We start from the raw sequence: 19,814 nt of genomic DNA, 5'->3' as shown, positions 1-19,814 counted from the left end.
AATAAAACAGAATATTCTTTTAAAAAACAGCAGCGGAGGCATATATAATCCCAAGTGTTTAATTGTCACAAAGCAATTAGGCATTTCCAAACCCATCTTATCAGTTCTGCAGTACATTAGGACTGAAAATTCCTTGAGACAGATTTTACTTCCCTCATTTGTGTTTTTCCTTCCTTACAGTCTAGGTGCAATCCAGCAAGAACATTTTGGTGCAAGCTGCCCCAAATGGATAAAATCAGGGAGAACAAAATTTTGGCAGATCTCCCTGAGCAGCTCTACTAAAGGATAATATGAAGAATTCGAACAATGTGAGCAAGGGTTTGATGTTGTATCTCTCTAAACCTCTGGAACAGGAATTATACAACATCAACAACAACAGTGAGCAGTTCCGGTAAATTGTCGCCACACAGAGACCCATTGCTGGATAAGACTCCTCACCTGCTCCCACTTAAAGATGCTCAGCGTAGTCAAATTCGACAGCGGCAATCACCTGTGGGAATGTCTCAATTCAGATACTGCCTCCCACTTGCTCCCTTTATCAGGTGAGCATCACTGTCAAAGCAGGCTGCGCTAGGACACTTTTTGAAAACATCCCATTTCAATTCATTAAGAGTACAGTGGTACCTCGGGTTAAGTACTTAATTCATTCCGGAGGTCCATTCTTAACCTGAAACTGTTCTTAACCTGAAGCACCACTTTAGCTAATGGGGCCTCCTGCTACTGCCGCGCCGCCGTGCAGGATTTCTGTTCTTATCCTGAAGCAAAATTCTTCACCTGAAGCACTATTTCTGGGTTAGCGGAGTGTGTAACCTGAAGCGTATGTAACCTGAAGTGTATGTAAACATAGGTGCCAACTCCTAGGAGCTGAGGTCCTGCCAACACCCCCGTTAAGATATTTGAGGGGGTCAGGCCCCCAAAGTTGATGAGCACTGCCATTCAAATGGGGTGCAAGCAACCTGCCCCCCTATTTTATTCAAGTTGGTACCCCCATTTGAACCAGTATCCTCCTGGGGAAAACTGCAGCTGCTTCCTTTGGGAGTCACTCACTTCACACTTCCAACATCAACCATAACCATTTATTCTGTCTAATGGAGAAAACAAATAAACCTGAACTGAAAACCAAGCACGTATTTTAAGAATGTCATAAATATCTGCGTGCAGGTCTTAAAAGAAGAAGAAAAGAAACCGGCTATTACATTAAGGGAGTGATGAGGAAGCCACATATATCATGGGAAGGAAAGAGAGGTGGTGAGAGAGAAAGAGAGAGGGATTTGGGTTTTGTTTTATGCCGGGGTACAGAGCACCAGCCCCCTTTTTTGTTTTGTTTTGTTTTTAATCAAAAAAGCACTGAGTGTAACACACTAAGCTAATTTCTTGAAACTTTCCCTGTCCTTAATTTATTTTGATTACACACACACACATTTAGTCAGTACGATGCAGTATAATGCGTATAACGTCTAAAACAGAGGGCTCCAGGATGTCTGCTGCAAAAAAATATAGTCATTTCCTTTATTATTATTTTAAACACTAATGCAGTTGGCAACTATGCCTTGAGATGATTTACAAGTTTGTGGGCCAGGCGAAGAAAGGCTATCTGCAAAAGACTATCTGCAAGAAACAGAAAAGGCTTCAGCTGTACTCTTTTCACCAGTTGATAAAAGTAATACAGTATTAATTATGGAAAGGTGAGTCTTCTACTATAGCTCCCTCTACAGGATTCAAAGAGGTAGTACCAAGAAAAAAATCAGCAGCTTAAAAACCTGTGCGTAACTTTACTGTTTTGTCTGTTTATTATGGATACAGTTAGCAACATGTTAAGGTTACTTTTCAGGAGTCCGTCTGGACTACATGGTGGGACATCGCCTCGTTACTTTTCATAGAATAGTAACAGCCCCTCATTTTACTTTTTCTTTAGTACATCTCAATTTTTTTTCAGTTATCCGTCCATTTCTGATCTGTCTTTGTCTCAAATGTGTTCAATCATAAATCAGTTCTATGCCAAGGGACGTGAATTTAAAAATAAAAACAGCACAAAAGTTGGCATCCATATTGCATGCATTTCCCTTAAAATATACATTACACATGTCTTTTCCATGCATTTGCCTCCAAAATATGCATTTCCAATGCATTTTTTGTATGTAACTTTCAATAAAATACACATTTAAATATATTTTTTAAAACAAGAATTGCATTGCAAAATTCAAGTACGCAAACCAAATGATAAATAGTGTTCTAACACACTTATTAGTCCGGACAGCGTGAAATAGATTGGCTCACTTTAAAATGTAAACAAAATGAAGTTGAATAGCATCGCTACAAGCTATACATAGTAGGCTATCAGTATTTCAAATTTCCCCACAGCTGTAAGAAAATGATTTCATAGCATGACGACTGCCAACATGTTCTGAGCTGTGAAGAACTTCAGACCCAAAAAAGGAACATTTTCACATAGCCAAACTCCAGCAGGTCCTTGCTCTTTGCTAGAGACCCTTACAATCTGCATACCTAGAACCATTCCTGCTGTCATATTTTTCATCCAAAAAAGAGGGGGAATACGAATAGCAGAATCAACTTGATATTTTTTATGCCAGAAACAGACATATTTCTGCCACCCCTGTTGCAAAAATCTACATGGGTTTGTGTGTGTGACACATAAACATAACCTACTAATCTTTGCATCATTTATAACGCAGGAGAAACATTGAATTTTCAACCTGGTTGGTTAGTCCAAACCTCTATTAACCAAACAAATTTACAGGCAAAGGAATGTTTTGAACACAACATTCTGCATGTACAGGATATGTGATTGTTTTCCCTTGACTTTTATTTCCCCTTTTTCAAGTGGATTTGTTGTTATTGTTTAAAGCAATGTTTGAGCACTAATGTTTTTTTTCCATAGAATGGCTTTAGATACTAGGGATCTTGACAAACAAAGTCACCTGATCCCTTCTGATTCAAATCTGCAATATCGTGCTTCACCAATCTACTGTGGTGGCACTGCAGCACAGCACAAAGCAGCAAGTTAGCTGTTTCCTTTGGCATGCTGCCATGGTTGCAAAGTGAGTAAAGGACCTGGGTTCTGCCACTAGCATTCCAAGTCAAAGACGTCTGTCACTTTACTTTGTAAAAGCTACATTTAAAAGGAGAATAGTGTGTGTTGTGTATACATCTGTGAGCATGCATGCCCAAGTGGGTAGTGGCTGTGTTAACACAGAGCGGTATATAAAACGCTGCTCTTCCTATTAGTCAATTTCTGCATACTCGGATGCCTAGCTTTGTAAGGACTGATTAGATAAGCTGGTCTACTCCCCAGGGATCCACAACCATTTATACAGTCAACCTCATCCAATTGCATAGTGAAAGGTTTGTACATCTGGACAAATTGTTTCTCCAGATGGAAACAACTCAAATCCAAACCTGCCCTAGTAAATTCAAAAGAAGGTCAAAAGGAAGCACAGATAGGTTTTTTGTTGTTGTTCTATAGTAAAATGGCTTCAAATAATAAAGTGAGATTTTTCTTTTCTTCCAGCAATGGCAGTGTCTCTAAAGACATACACAACTCCATACTTCAGAACTTTTAAGAGTGACTAAAATGCAGTAAAACAGCTCTTTGCCATATTATGTTTCAACAGGTAGTAAGGAGCTGCTACCAAGTTAACAATAAAAAAATAAGTATGCTTTAGAAGCCCATTTCCCAAGCTGATCATTCAACACTGGATGAAAATGAAGGACAAAATCTGTCCTTGGCTTAGTACATAAGGTTGGCATTAACTTCAGTGGGATCTAAGTGCACAGAACTGAGAATAGAATTGGCCTAAAGGTTTGTTGCTGCTCTATTATTAGAGCAATCAAAACGCCAAACTTCAAGTCCAGAGCATCTGGGCCTTGCAAGTGTGTGTAAAATGTGTCTGTGGACTGAATACATGTGCCATGAACATATTCATCCCATTGAGACGCTAGGAAATGTAAGTGGTAGAATTAGACGCTGGTAGAATTGGCATTAATCAGCTAATCAAGTGAGGCACTGAAATTGCCTTTGACATTGAGGCATAATCGAAAGCCCTTCAAATTTCAATGGAGAAGGCTGTCTGAAGCCCAGGTTTCTCAACTGCATGGCAACTGATGTGCCATTTTATGGATTACAATGGACCAAGGAAAATCCCAACAATTTAGGTATTTAGACAACACTGTTCACACAGGGCTATGATAAGATGGTGCTTCAAAGAGAGGGTGCACAATTAGTTTGAACAGGGAAGATGTTTTGTTCCACGTAACACAGATGATAGGGTTCATATTGCATAACCACCTGCAGAATTGTGGTTATGACAAATGGCTGGCAGCAGCCTTTACTTCTGCTGCTCCTGCCTGTATGGGAATCCTCACCCATTAAATATGCCAGTGTCCCAAAGTAGCCCCTCACCAACACCCAGTCATAACTCTCCAGGCCCTTGCCATCTTGGTAGTCCCAAAGTCTACACTGCTCCTCTTTCCCCACATCACCAAGGGCTGCATCAAACTTAGGCTACAGCTCACCATAGTTGTACTCAACATGAGCAAGTTTCATTCAGCCACCCTGAATCCCAAGGCAGGATATAAATATATTGTACAACAAGAACAACAACAACAACAACGTTGCTGTACAAACCTGGACTTATCCTGCATCTCAAAGTCCCATCATCACAACTTATCACAACATCACCCCTGCATTATATGATAATGACTACTATGTGGAGCAATCTAAACTGCCTCCAATAAACACCAGTCACATCCACACCATATATTTAAAGCACATAGCTTCCCTCAAAATATCCCAGGAGCTGTAGTCTACCCCTGACAGAGCTACAATTCCCAGCACCCTTAACAAACTACAGTCCGCCAAATGTTCTTTAAATGTTCGGCATGACTGAAAGTGAGGTTTACACACTGGGGAGATGTCTGTAGGTTTGGCATTGTTTATTTGGTGGCTGGTTCTTCACCCCACAGGAAGTGAGGGGATTTATAAATGAAACAATACAGTCAGAGACAGTTTATTTTTGATATGCCTAATATATTAAAGTAACTAGCAGGTGACTTGGAAGAAAGAATGTCCCTGAGCCTGATTGATGTATTATTATGAAAGCAAACATGATTTCCTCTTTACTAGTAGACGGCTGCTCCAAGGATAGTACGTGGCATTCCTCAGATGATTAAATAAGCATGTAGCCTCACTTTAGATGTGTGTCTGTTAACATAGGGCAAAATCCATCAAGCCCTGCTGTTGTACAGCCTCCATCCATCAATAGGGCTTGCCCAGAGATGGAGAACAGCATATTCATACGGCTGGGTTTTTAAAAAATGTAAATCCTGGAAGCAGACTCAATTCCAATAAAATAAAATAGGAGAGAGCTTAAATCTCCAAAGAGTTAAATTTCATAGAGAAGCAATGAAAGCGGCAACAAAAAGCAGGAAAATGGCAGGTTGGCTCACAGAGCAGGAACAGCAAGGGAGTAAATCTGTTAGCAATTCTTTAAAGTCCCTTACAAGAACTGTCATGATCCTAAAAGCAGAACACACATATATATCATCATAACTTTGTCCGTAGAAAACGGGGATTTCAAGGAACAGCTGAGGAATGTTAATGATCAATAAAGAGAGTTTGCTTCACAGGTTCAAAGGGAGGGGATAGCATTAAGCGCATGACTCTTGGAGACCTTGTGTTCACTTCAGTTACTTACATTTCGATCCCAGCAAAGTTTGATATGGTGAAAATGGTCTCGCTCCAGTGTCATACACTGGCAGAGGAGGAGGAGACCTTGGGCTCCAGATCTAAGCTAAGATGGCCAAACTGAGGCATCTTGCCAAGAGTCAAGGCAAAACTAAGTTCAACTCAGAATAGACCCACTGAAATTCATGGAGCTAAACAAGTCACGTCTATTAATTTCAGTGAATCTACTCTGAGTATAACTTAGCTGGCTATGCCATCTATCATTTGGAGAGGCAAGCTGAGTTTAGTTATAGGTAGGTAAGGCAGACATAGAGAAAGGAAGCAGCTAGGTAGGCTGATGGGGCTGAGGAATCAGGTAAGGCTTGCAGGATCAGAGAGATGACCAGGTTAACTGAAGGGCCACCTGCTCCTCTATAGATCCTTAGATCATCTGGGAATTTTTTTACTTGTGGCACCCTATAGAATATCACAAGGTGGTGACCTGAAAATGGACATTTTCCAGTATCACCCCTGGACTCTGGAATGTTTTTCTTTCTGCCATACGTGAAACATCATTCATCAGTTGTTTCAAACATCTTGCAAAGATACATCGTTTTGCCCAGACTTTCTCTGACCCAAAATATGAGGCCCTGTTGTTACCAAATTTACGTTATTATCTGTTGTTATTTTTAACAGATAAGGTCTTCTGATACTCACCCACTCACCCACCCCAAAACCACTGTAAGGCTCTTACTTCAAGCCCAGTGGAGCCATGAGCAAGAGCGCTCCTTTTACAGGTAGAAGACACACCACATATTTGTTGCAGGTCCCACTTTGGGGGTGAGGATAATAATCATAACCTAAGTTACTATAACTATTGCAAGGCTCTTGAAAGGATTGCTATGATTATGGGTGTGGAATGCCAAATTCCAGCACACTGAAGCTCTTGTCTGGGCATGTGCCGTCATCTGAGCATGCGCAATGACTGCCTGAAACGCACACACTTCAGCTTATCCTCGGATTCCATTTTCTAATTGGATGGAGGCTGGTTTGAGGGAAAGCGCATCAAGCTGGAGTATTTCTCACTAAGCTACAGGATCCCTATGGATTGTGGCTAATGACTTCAAACACCAGCCATGGGAGAATGCTGAAGCTGGAGAAAGCAGTAATCTGTACACAGCCTCAGTTTCTGTGAATCCTGAAGCAAGCTGACCTAATCCACACACTCTGGACTAGGGTAAGCATTGACCCTTCGTTAGTCTTCAAATTTCACACTACTCCAATTTTTTTGTGATATGGTTCTCAGCTCAGAAAAAAACAACCCACCCATACCATATGTATTAAGAATGCATCTCAGGGACAGAGACTTAATTATGCATCTTATAATTGCAGCACATCTTGCTGTTGCTAGGCTCTTGAGGACATTAAATGCAAACTTATATGGAGCTTGGTATGCTTATGTTTGGAACTTAATCTTGATGGGAAAGTTGACAGAAAGGGGACAAGAAGAAAGAAAACATAATAACAATCTACGAAACTTTTATAAAACATGGCCCACTTTTATTTTATTTGCAACAAAGAAAGATTGTGCATATAAACCACCCGAGACATATGGAACCTGTGGAATGACAGCTATTGAATTAATGTTTTATTTTATTATTACTAATACAAATGAACGTAGTTGAGGTTGTTCTGAGGGTGGGCAAGGTGGAGAACTGTAATTGATTGTATGTTTGTTCCTATTTTCAAAGGTGTGTGTGTGTGTGTGTGTGAGAGAGAGAGAGAGAGAGAGAGAGAGAGAGAGAGAGAGAGAATGCATCTTTTAGGATAATAGGCACTTTAAAATGTGCATTTCAAGAGAAAATATGTTCATATTTAATGCACATTTGAATAGAATTCTTGTGTGGGTTTAAAAAAATAAATTTGCAGATTAATGTGGATATGTGGATACAGAAGACACTTTTGATTGAAGACATTGTGACATTGCCATGGACTGCAAATAGACCTATTATCCATCCCCAAATTAGCTCTGAATCACTCTGGATTCAAGGCCTTCCTGCTCAACTGCTTCTTGGATGCTTGCCCCTCAAGTATCTTTTTATCCTTAACACCTTCCTTGCACATCTCTTTTTATTATGTGTTTATATAGCAACTTGATACAAGCATTTGTCCAACAGAACATACACACAATGTACAAAAGAGCTATTCTTTCCTGCCATTCAACTGCAGCAAAACCCAAGCAAATGGCTCAGCCAGCACAAAACTGGGAAATGGAGAAAATTCTAATGCTTAGTTATGATTTCTTCCTTCAACAAACCTTCTAAGGCAGGCACGTCCAACAGGTAGATCGTAATCTACTGGCAGATCACTGGGCGTCTGTGGTAGATCACTGGTAGATCACTGAACCCCAAAGAACAGGGCTTTCCTTCCTAAAAAAAGTTCAACAACTTTGACCTGAACCCCCCAAAAGGGGGTAGATCACAGTTTTTAACTCTATGAGTAGATCACAGTCTCTTGGGAGCTGGCCACCCTATTTCTAAGGTATACACAGTTGTTTTAACTATTTTACATATCCAATTGTTTTGTATATGGTTTTTATTGTATTGTAAAATTGCTCTGAGATGCTTCAGAGGAAGCAATTCATAAATTATATAACAATGATGATGATGATACTTTTTTGTTAAGAAGGGCTTCTCACTTAGTAGTACTAAGGAGAATGCCACAAGTTATTCAGTAGGATTCATTTGCTTGGTGTCAATTTTGCCGTTGATTTCAAAACCAATTCCAAAAAAATATTAACATGTCCCTTGCTTATTATTATAGTATATTATAATTATATTATATTTATTTATTTATTTTACAGAGAAACTAGAAAGGTTTGCTTAGGAATTTCATGCCGAGGGCTCAGAAGTGTGCTCCCTAACCCTTCCTCCCCACATAATTCAAGATAAACGCGTTCCCTGTGACAGACATTTCAAGAGATCAAAGAAGGGTACAAAGACTGGGGGGCGGAGATGACATAAAGTGTGAGTTCTGGGCCATTAAAATGAATGGACGGATTAGCTGGAAAATTCACGATGACATGTTGGGATGGCTGAAGTGGTTCTGTTTATGTAATTACAGCCAGGGCCCTTAAGTGAGAAGAAGCTCTAAACAATGCAGCCATGTCTCCATATAAGAGCTTCTCCAGTATTTCAACAAGCCCGTTCATCAGTGCCAATCAGTGCGTTTCACCTGACATCTTATTATGACCTTGTAGCAGTTAAATGTAATTCAGCCCATACAAAGAGCTCTTTAGACAAAATGTTATGGATGAAACACAGTTTCTCAATTCATATCTGGATGCATTGGGGAGAAAACGAAGGTGAAATGCAAACAGGATCTGGCAGAGACAATTATCACTATATACATGCTAAACAAATGATTCATGTGTGTGTGTGTTTTAATGGTCTAATCTACAGTCCTGCTTAATTTCAATTATTCTGGCTCAATCGGTTTCTGTACTGGCAGGCCTCGATGCTAAATATATCATTCAAGGAGTTGCAAAAACACAAAATTCAGAAAAGCTTTTATGGGGTGGGGTGCAAGGACTTGTTCAGAGGTTCTCCTACACATTTGTGAATTGACTCTAGCTAACGATGCAGCCAAAATTCATAACTGGATGGTTCACTGTATGAGCTCCCCTAGTTCAGAACTTCCAAGCTAATTACCAGCAGTGTCCAAACCTTTCTGAAGTTTGAACTCAGCTCATAATCTCCTTCTGGACAACAGTGCTAGCCAAGTCGGAACCACATATTTAAACTGACAACATCAATGCCATCAATGTGAGTTCTTGAAGACAATTCAGGAGGGCAGATAGTGTTATCCTCATTCTGAATAGGCACTGCCATGGGGGGAAAACTTTTTTTTTTAGTCTTGGGAAAACTTTCATGAAAAACACACTCCCCATCCCAATTTAAACTCTGTCCTAATTTTAACTAGCTGCACCCTCAAGACTTGCTGATATTTAGAGAACGGAAAGCTGACTATATGAGTCTGGCAACTCCTACAGTGCTGGGATACAGGGATTATGGAAATAGGAGGAGGAATATATGATTTCATTAACTTTCTTGTAGGTGTTTTGACTTGAGTTGCCTTCTCAGAAACAGCTACATATTTCCAAGGTAGAGTCTCCCCTAAAGAATGCCTTTGTTACAAAGTTCTGTAATTTTATGGTGAGTATTATGGTGAGATTTTGAAACTTGTAATAAAAAGTATAAATGTCAACTTTTTCCCCTCAGAAAAGAGGCTAATCGAATGTTTGCGATAAAAGACTTCAAAAGCTGACCTGAATGAACTTGTGAAGGCTCTAATTAAAGAAACCTCTTTAAACTTTAAAAAAAAAAACTTCTCAAAGCAATATCATCATCTCCGAGTCATAACTTTGCAACTTTGTGATTAGCAATCCTAGAAAAAACAATCCAAGTAAAATGGTTGACACACACACATGTCTCCATGTGCTTCAATGCATTTAACATGCCTGCAGTTCAGGAAAACAGAGCTTACCTACCACTCTTTACAGAGGACATCTGAACAAACATGACAGCAAAAGCTTACTGTGAAAGGCAATCATGTCATCAACTACTTTTACAGGAGGGATACTTTGAGGAGATGAAATTATGGAGAGTAGCGAATCAGGTCTCACTGATCCATCCTGGGCCCCAATGTGGAATGACAAGTCTAACAACAGCCACCACTTCCTCCATGCAACTTTCTTCCCTCCATGTTCTTTCCTTGACCTCCCCGTGCTAAGAGGTCACGGAGAATTAACAGGGACATGTTTCCCTTCTCTTTCTCTTGACAGAGGTCATCATACAGGGCGGCCAAAGCAGTTTCTTTGTCAATACCAGGCCTAAACCTCTATTGAAATGGATCAAGAAAATCAGTTTCTTCCAAAAGTGCCTGGATCTGGTCCTGCGGTTTAACTTTACCCCTCCCCCAATGGTGCAGTCTTCCATTATCTCTTGAGACAGACAGATGCCAACAGACATCTCCCATCAGCCCCAGCCAGCACCCTTATGCTGGAGCTGGATGATTATCAGGAACAGGGAAAATCTCATTTTGGCTCATGCCAATGGCACAAGCTGCATCTTTGGTTGAAACCAGCAATGAAAGAAATCTAAACCTATTTCCAAATATATCGAGGTAACTCAGGTAACCTCCTGAGAGACTAAGGATATGTTCTGAGACTGTGCTGCTAACTGATTAATAAAGCTTGTAGTCTCCATGGCGAGTAAGGTTCTCTAGCTATCTGATGATTACATGACAATACTTACGGCAATTGCCATTTTTTAAAAATCACACTATTTTATAGACTCGTTTTATGCAATAGGGCTTTGCAACTGTACCTGTGCTACTGGACACACTATCCCTTGGAGAAAGCAAATACCTATCCCCTACCTCCATGTGGGTGCTGCTGCCATGACCTTCCTAGCTGTGCTACGTTTGTTGAATGAGTACAACACTGGACCCAGGTTTCACTATTATAAAGAAGATTTTTCGACAGGCAGATACATTCCACACTGTTCCTAAGCCTCTTGGTGCCTTGAGGAAAGTAAAAGAAACAAGCCAAAGAACAACTTTTTTCTAAATGCCCCTCCGAATAGCCAGTGACTCAAGAGAGGTGTCTTGCTTGGAGGGAGAGAACCTAGCTCCCAGAAGCTCTGATTACACTGTCTGCCCTTTTCTGTAGCCACAGAGCAACCAACAAATTCCAAACGGGTAGTTAAAACAAAAGACCACACAAACAAACCCAAGAGTCTTGTTGCATCATAAAGACTAACCAGTTTATTATTGCCTAAGCTTTCATGGTCTTCACTCAGATAGTCAGATATACCATATGAAGTAGGCTGTGGCTCATGAAGGCTTATACCACAATAAATTGTTTAATCTTTCGTGCTGGGTAGCCAGCATGGTGCCACCCAGATGTTAGACTAAAATCCCCTATCAGCCTCAGCCACTGTGGCCCATGGTCAGAGGTGATCAGAGTTGTAACCCACCAACATCTGGGGGAGCACCATGTCACTTATAAGATTTCACAAACTTACAGTAATTGTGGTGTTCTTCCTAGGAGAGAGGAAGAGGGAGCTCCCAGGAACCACCGGTCCTCTAACGGAGGGCTAAAACCAGTCTGGCTGTCACTTTGAGAGCTGCAGTCAGGTTCTCATATCTCTTTGATTCTCTGGATAACCTAAACAATTAGTACTTACAGAAGGAAGCAGATGGGGCAGCCTTCATTTTCGCTTGATGTAAACAATATACCTGTGCTGGTCCCGGGGGGGGGGGGGAGGTTACCGTGTGGCATGGTCTGAGTCCGGTCCTGGGTCGAGGGTCTGGAGGCTGTCCGTCAAGGGCGAAGCGGGGTCCAAGGCAAGGAGCCGGGCATGGTCAGGAACTCCAGAAGAGCAGGTCAGGGTGTGGGCAGGAACAGGTTTCCAACAATGTTGCTCCTGCAACCTGGGACTGGGCTGACTGCCCTTTATCTCCTCTGAGGCCTGGGGCGGTCCTGGCCCACACGTGACTCGCCTCCCCTGGCCTTAAGGTGAGCACTACTCCTGAGAGAACTTAGTTCCCTCCGCTTCTCTGCCCTGAGCCTCTCCAGCTCAGGAGAGACTGGAGGGTTACTGGACCCAGAGGCAACCTCACCTTCCCCTGACAGGGCTGGGAGAGGAGCACTTGCAGGCAATGGGTCCTCGATCACCTCTGGAGCCAGAGTGGATTCAGCTGGTGTCTGCTCCTGAGGATCCAGCACAGGTGAGGGCCCTTCAGATTCAAGCCCCTGCCCCGGCTCAGCCAGCCCTGGAGGCGGGGACTCCTGTGCAGGCTGGGATTCCTCCGGTTCAGCCTCTGAATCAGATTCCCAGGCCATCACAATACCCAAAAGGGATCACCACAAACTAGCATTTCAGTTTCATTTGCTGCCTTGAGACTCGCAAGAGTGCTCCTTCATCTATGCCTCTGCCATGTGTGAAAAAAGCTCACATTCCCTTTGACACCACGTAGCGAAGCTTACAATATTAGATCACTCAAAACAGCCTAGCAAGTCAGGCAGTTCTCTACAGCCAGAAGAGCTATGGAGCCTGTGGGACCTTTCCTCTAGCTTTAAAGGAGCATTGGCCAACCTGGTGCCCTCTAGATGCTTTAGGGGCTGTAGCACAACAACAATGAGGATACCACACTGGCTACTCTTGCCAAAGGACAGCATGATGATGTTTACGTGGGCAGCTGGACTTCCAAGATATATCTTTGTTGTACATGTAATGGCCTATAACAGAACCCTACAGTAACTGCTGGCTTTTTTTGGGAGGGGATGGAGTTCACAGCAGCTGACTCTGACACAGCATGAGAAGTTGCTGTTAGAAATTGGGGGAATTGGAAAGCCATCCATGCACCTAAAGGAACATTACAGACTATAGCCATCATATTTAAGGTTACTGCAAATCACTGTATTCTCAATACATCTTATTTCACTGGCGAGTCCAAAGTGTGATGCCAAGTCTCTGCTTGAACTCTCTCTTCCAAGCTGCAGTATTTTAGCGAAGTAATGGGGGGAAAGCAAGTTTACTGAACTTTCTTCTTGGCTGTGAGCAATCTAATCACTACATAATGTCCTAAATATAGTTCACCAATGGTTAGTGGGTTGTTATTTTTAAACTGGAGTCCCTGCATGACACCACTTCTGTACACCTGCAGAAATCAGCAATATTGCAATGACTTAATTGTCAGCGCACTGAAGGGATAGAGGCTTAAGGGATCACATGAATACAGATGAAGAGTCTTCTCTGTGATTGAAATCTACCTGGGAATTAAGAGAAAATCACAGAGAGGGTGAAGATCAGCAAGGGACATGGAAGTGTCAATTCTTCAAGAGCCTTGTCATAAATAAGCCAGATGCTAGGAACCGGAAGGAAAGAGTTGGGCCAGAGAGTCAGATCTGAGGAACAAAGTCAGGGGTCAGAGCTATGGGAATGAACAGGAAAATCCCCAGACCCAGGAAGATGTTGTGGGGAAGGATTCAGATGACTTGACTTGAGAGGTCATGGGGTCATATATACCCCAACCGTAAGTGGCATGCCCTCCCACAACAACTGAATGTTTGTCAGAATCCCAGCTGACCCAGACCATGGAGAGATATCTTCAGAGGGTTGAGAGCACCCTGCTATGGAGAAACCCACATACATGGGGAAACCCACATTGCTCAAATGGCACCTGTTGATCTCATGCTTCACCTGGGTTTGCAAAGGACTCCTAAGTCCTACCTTGATGGCCAGTTCTTCCACTACAATCCCCACACCCCAGCTTCAAGACCAACAGTGGTGGCAGACCAGGCTGGGAGCCCAAGTCTCAGGAGAAGCACCTGTTTGGCTGCCAGATGGTTCCAGAAGCAGGAAAAGAAGGAAGGGTCTACTTGGAAGGATAGACTCGGGAGGGAGAAAACAGGGGGAAGCAAAGAACCAGGTGGAGGCAGGGACAGTGCAAGTCCCTTAGTTTCCTGTGGACCTTTGGCAGGTTAACTCTGAGAGTTGATGAATGCCAAAAGCCTCTGCACTTGGACGCCCTCCCATCAGATGTCAAAGAGATAAACAACTACCTGACATTTAGAAGACATCTGAAGGTAGCCCTGTTTAGGGAAGTTTTTAATGTGTGACATTTTAATGTATTTTTAATCTTTTTTGGAAGCCGACCAGATGGGCGGGGTACAAATATATTATTAATAATAATAATAATAATAATAATAATAATAATAATAATAATAATAATAATAATAATATTATTATTATTATTATTATTATCAACATTCAGCCAGGGTGTGAAAGGGCTCTACACACATATTGCTATACATGCATATAGGCCCTCCACAGGACAAGGGATTCTGGCCCAATTGAGGCCCACCTCACATGGGGAAAGTTCTGCATCCATCAAGAATGTGAATAGAGACCCTTCATATGCCAAATGAACACACAGGTGGAGGGGTGTTCATGACATGTCAACTACATGTGGGCATGACAGCTACATGGGTCACAGCCTGGAAGGTGCCCTCGGGGGCTAAGGTCCCAGTTACTAAAGATATAAGCTTTCACCAAATACTTAGCAACAAGGGCAATGTTGCAGCTGCAGCACAGTCCAAACAAGCTAAGGTCAACCACATAGAAGCAGTCAAGGTCCAAACATAATCCAGAGACAAAGTTCAAGGTCAACATCACAAAGCATTCAACGCAGCAAGGAAGGGAGACTGAACTGAAGGACTAGGAAGAAGAAGTCAGAGTCCAGTGTTAATTCCAGAGGAAGGCATTATGTACTCTGACCTCCTAAATCACACCCCAACTGCCACTGCTGGCATTAGGGGTAGCAGGGGTTGCTTACACATGAGTAGACCCATAACTCTAGATCTTGGAAGCTTCAGAGCAGACTGAACAATTCAAGTTCATTTGAGGTGAATGTAAAAGCTAGTGTTCCAATATCCCAATAAATGTAGGATTTCAATTCATGCATTTCACAGTGCAGAACCTGGTCTACAAAAACCTGAGGCAGTAACAAACTTGTTAGTCTTTAAGGTGTCCCAAGACTGATAGCTGTTTTTCATTCTAATGTCAAAGTGCCTCATCTTTTAGTGGTGTGAAAGTTTACAAACACCACAGCCAGAACAAGGCAAAGTCTATATTCAAAGTGTGGTTGATTGTAGTATGGAAGAATCAAATTTGAAATTATCGAATAGCCAGTTTCTACACTTGGTTCCCCCTCCTCTCTCTTGAAAACTCAAATTTGAATTTCACATCACAAATCAAATTTTGGAGAAAAATGTTCAGCATAGTGGTTGAAATTTCAATGAATCCTTTCTTTTATGATTACATTTTGAGTTTCTCATACGAACCTGAAAATTATTTGGACTATAGGTTTCAGAATGTTCCCGAAAATGGTAATAAAACAGCAATAAAACAACAATTTTCCAATTCAGAATCAGCACTTGTGTAGATGAGGCTCAATTTTACAGTGAAATCCAATGCATGTTTACTCAGAAGTAAGTTCCATTGTTTTTAATGCAGCTTACTTCCTAGTAGGTGTGCTTAGGACTGCAGCCTCATACTGTGAAGTTTAAGGGCACTTCATGGTGCAGGGGAGCGGTAAATCAAAACATATGTGCTTACATTTGTTTCTAGGACATTCTGGCCACAATCCAACACAGAGTTAAGTGAGGGTAAGCGCACTAAAATGAATGGGCTTAATATATTTGACTCTGTGTCAAACTGTGGCCAACGAGGAGAATAGGATATAAACATATCATATAAATGAAAACTACGGTTTCATCCTTAATAGCTTAACGAAATATAAACATAGGTGTGTGTCTTGCGATCTTCAGCCTACTTCCTTCCAAGCCATTTCACTAACTTTTAATAGGACTGTTTTGAAAGACAGGGATTTATATGACATAGCATTTCACACTATTTTTCTGGGTGGATAGCTTAGCCACGGTTATGTATGCTCTTGATAACCTCCAAGATAGACTACTGTGATGTGTGATATATGAGGCTCTCTTTGATGGATGTTTGGAAACTGTAATTTGTTTTGAGAGTGGTCGTTAGGTGGCTGCCGACTGGGCCTGGCCAATTGAAATATATCTTCAACAACTCCAATAGCTTGAAGCCTCTTTTCAAACACACTGTATGAGTCAAGTCCTGTACGGTTTGGCCCTGGGGTACCTGCAGGACTGAGAGCCAGTGTGGTGTAGTGGTTAAGAGCAGTGGACTCGTAATCTGGGGAACCGGGTTCGATTCCCCACTCCTCCACATGCAGCTGCTTGGTGACTTTGGGCTAGTCACACTTCTCTCTGAAGTCTCTCAGCCTCAGTCACCTCACAGAGTGTTTGTTGTGGGGGAGGAAGGGAAAGGAGAATGTGAGCCGCTTTGAGACTCCTTAGGGTAGTGATAAAGCGGGATCTCAAATCCAAACTCCTCCAACATGAGCCTAGCTGTGCACTGCAGCCCACTTCCAGCTACTCCTGAAATGATGGTGACTGCGGAGAAGGTCTTGTAGCCAAAGCCACACCACTAATGATCAACAGGGAAGTTTCAGTAAATCTGGGGCAACTTCAAGGTATGCACACACATGAAAAGAAAAATCTAGAGAGAAAACAGCCCCATTTAATGGCATGGGATGTTGCGTTAATGGGTCAGGGGATGAACCTGATGAGTGGGTACAGGGAGAAGTAAGACTGAGTAAGCGGGGGAAGAACAGGAGAATATTATATTATATTAGAATGGACCATCTCATTTCATTTCACATTTAATTTGTATATTGCCATTCTATTTTACTATACCCAAGGCGGTATAGTAAGAATAAGTCAGTATAAGTCGCTTCCTAGTTCATATCGAGAAGCTATTTTTTCAGTGTTCCAATGACAGAAGACAGAACTGTCCATAAACATCAATGGAGAAATGAAATAATTTAATTTAGCTTTGACCGGACACCAGAGTGTCCATCCCAGCCTCCATTCAACCCCCATTTAGGCAGAGGGGAAACAAAGGGAGTGGTGAACCCAAAACAGACTGAGCCTGCTCAGTGGGCATGGGATGTCAACTGATGCTTATGGCAGAAGGAAAACGAGAGAGAAGGAAAGAGGAGGCTGGAACCCACAACAGAAGCACTCCACACTGCAACATTTTGTTGCAAGGCCCCACTTGTATATATTTATTTAGCCTTGGAATGAGATTACTACACAGGACGAGTCAGCGATGTGATAGGGTTTAGTATCCATCCAAAGCAGACACAATGGAGGAATTTCTGGGTTGAAACAGCTGACACGCACACATCCTAAGGAAACTATTCCTTAGAATTCTTTTTAAGCATAAGTTTACAACGTGGCAAGGAATTTCACCGCATAACATGCTGTGGAGTTTTAACAGAGAACCAGTGACAGTTCCAGCAAAGTAGATGGAAATGACATCTGGCATCCTCATGTTCGAAAGTCTGTATTTTTGGCTACCATCAGGACTTCCCTCCCACTTTGTAAAGCTATGAAGTGAAGCTTCATAAACAGAGAAGTGTGCTAATTCAGACTACATAAGACAGCAGTTCTTTCTGGGAAATAAGGTCCAGTCTACATAGTTCAGCTGTTGCATAATTGTTACCTTTACACATAAACACTGAGGGTCAGGACAAGGTGATCAGCACTTGCAGAAACTGCAGCACTTGCAGAAACTGCAGATAGATTTATTTTTAACCAATAGTTTCATAGTAATAATTGAAAGCTTAAACATTTTTACTTACAAACTACAGCAGTTTGTTACTATCAAAATCTCTGCATAGGCATCAAAATGTAACTAACCAAAAGAATTATCAACAATAAGAATGTAGCAAATAAATAAAATCCTAAGCAAACTTTTAATTTTCCAATTCCTTTTTCTTTTCTTTTTTACCTCTCGCATCTTGCACAGAAACACCCCAATCTTTGGAAATATGTAACAAGTTCTGTCCTCAAAACTTCACTTTGGTGCCAACTCTAATTATCACCAAAGGGTGGAATTTGTAATAAATGTTTCCTATGCCAAGAAAAGTTCTCAGAAAATCTTGCCCTTGGTCACACACATTCTGCTTTTCCTTTATGGCAGCAGCTCCTCCTTATGTATGCCATTTATATACGATCCCCAAAAATCAATTACAGGTGCACCTCACGAGGTTGGGCATTCTACAAAAGGGGAACTACCACTGAGAACGCCCTGTCACAGGTCAATGTCAACAGGGAACCCCCAGTGACAGCACCAGCACCAAAGCTTCATCTGCCATTATAGGGACCAAGATGGTTAACACTGGGGAAGTGCCCTTTTACGTATTTGGGTCCCAAGCCATTCAGGGCTTTCTTTACATGCTAACATAAACATATTGATTTGTGTCTGGTAGCTCATTGGTACACAGTTTTTAGGAATGGTAGCACACAGTCCCATTGGGCTGTCCCACTTCCCAACCTAGCGACAGCCTCCAGACCATCTTCAAGGGCAGCCCAGCATACAGTGAGTTACAGACAGGAGATACCCAGACCACAAAAAACTGAAGCCAGGCTATACTTGAAGGCATTCACTTTTCAATGTTTATTTGTTTCAAACCATCCTTGGAACTGTTGTCAAAGACAATCTCAAGGCTTGAAGAAAATGGTGCTTTATTTCCATCCCGCACGTTCTACAAGAGTCGAAAACCATAACCAGCCGCTTAGACCTAATAGCTCTTAGCCATGGGGATTAATGTTTGTTCCCACACAGCATTGGCCAGAACTTATGAACTGTAGCATTCCAAAGAACATTGCTTCCTGCACAATGAACTGTTTCAAGAGCAATCCTCGTTGAAACGGAAACTTGCATGTAAAAGTGGTTTGGAAAGCTGGTTACTTTTATGCTCTGGTTTTCCCTTGCAGCCTTCTTGATACCCAAGATATACCCAATTATGTCATCAATTTCCTTCAATTACTTCACAAAGGGTTCATGGGCACCCAGGGAATAAAAGGTTGCAACAGTAGCTTTTGTATCACTCAGCAATGGAATCCAGCATTCATAACGAGGCTCAGAAGCACACGGAGGGAAGGGGAGGGGAGTCATTTGCTTAGCATTCTTTAGCTCTATGTGGTATAACAGGAGCCTGTCATGATTTATCGCTGAATAGCACATTTATTTTGCTCGCGAGAGAAGCCTTTCATAACCTGCTCGTTTCTGAAGCGCTTCTGGAGTTATGAGATCTGAGAGCCCTCATAAACGTGTTGTCGTGCTGAAAAGCTCCAAGATAGCCATCTCCCTTCAGAATGTTTCTGTACCGATTTTTCAAACTCTGGATTAAAAATTTACAGTTACTGGAGAACGACGCATTGGACTTGACGCATCTGTCTGTAACACCAGCAATAGCATAATCTTGTGACACTGTGCTGGCTTCTGGAGGAGAAAGTCATAGGTTGCGTTTCAAAAGAAAAACTAAAAATGCCCTGGGCGGTGGAGGTGTTCCTAATAAAACAATACGGCAGCCATCTTGTAAATTTTTTTGTCAAATGAGATCCTCTTAGGCACCAGCAGTATCTTCATTTAGACAGTTTGTTAAAACACAACTGAGTACTCCC

At 41.9% G+C, this 19,814-nt stretch overlaps 1 protein-coding gene across 6 annotated transcripts in view; it reads right to left on the bottom strand.

Moving 5' to 3' along the window:
* Nucleotides 1-19,814, bottom strand: part of HDAC9 (histone deacetylase 9) — a 422,950-nt gene that overhangs the window by 308,071 nt on the left and 95,065 nt on the right. The window lies entirely within an intron of this gene.

Source organism: Podarcis muralis, chromosome 12, assembly GCF_964188315.1.
Source record: "Podarcis muralis chromosome 12, rPodMur119.hap1.1, whole genome shotgun sequence".
Classification (NCBI taxonomy): Eukaryota; Metazoa; Chordata; class Lepidosauria; order Squamata; family Lacertidae; genus Podarcis; species Podarcis muralis.
This window is presented reverse-complemented; position numbering and strand designations above follow the sequence as displayed.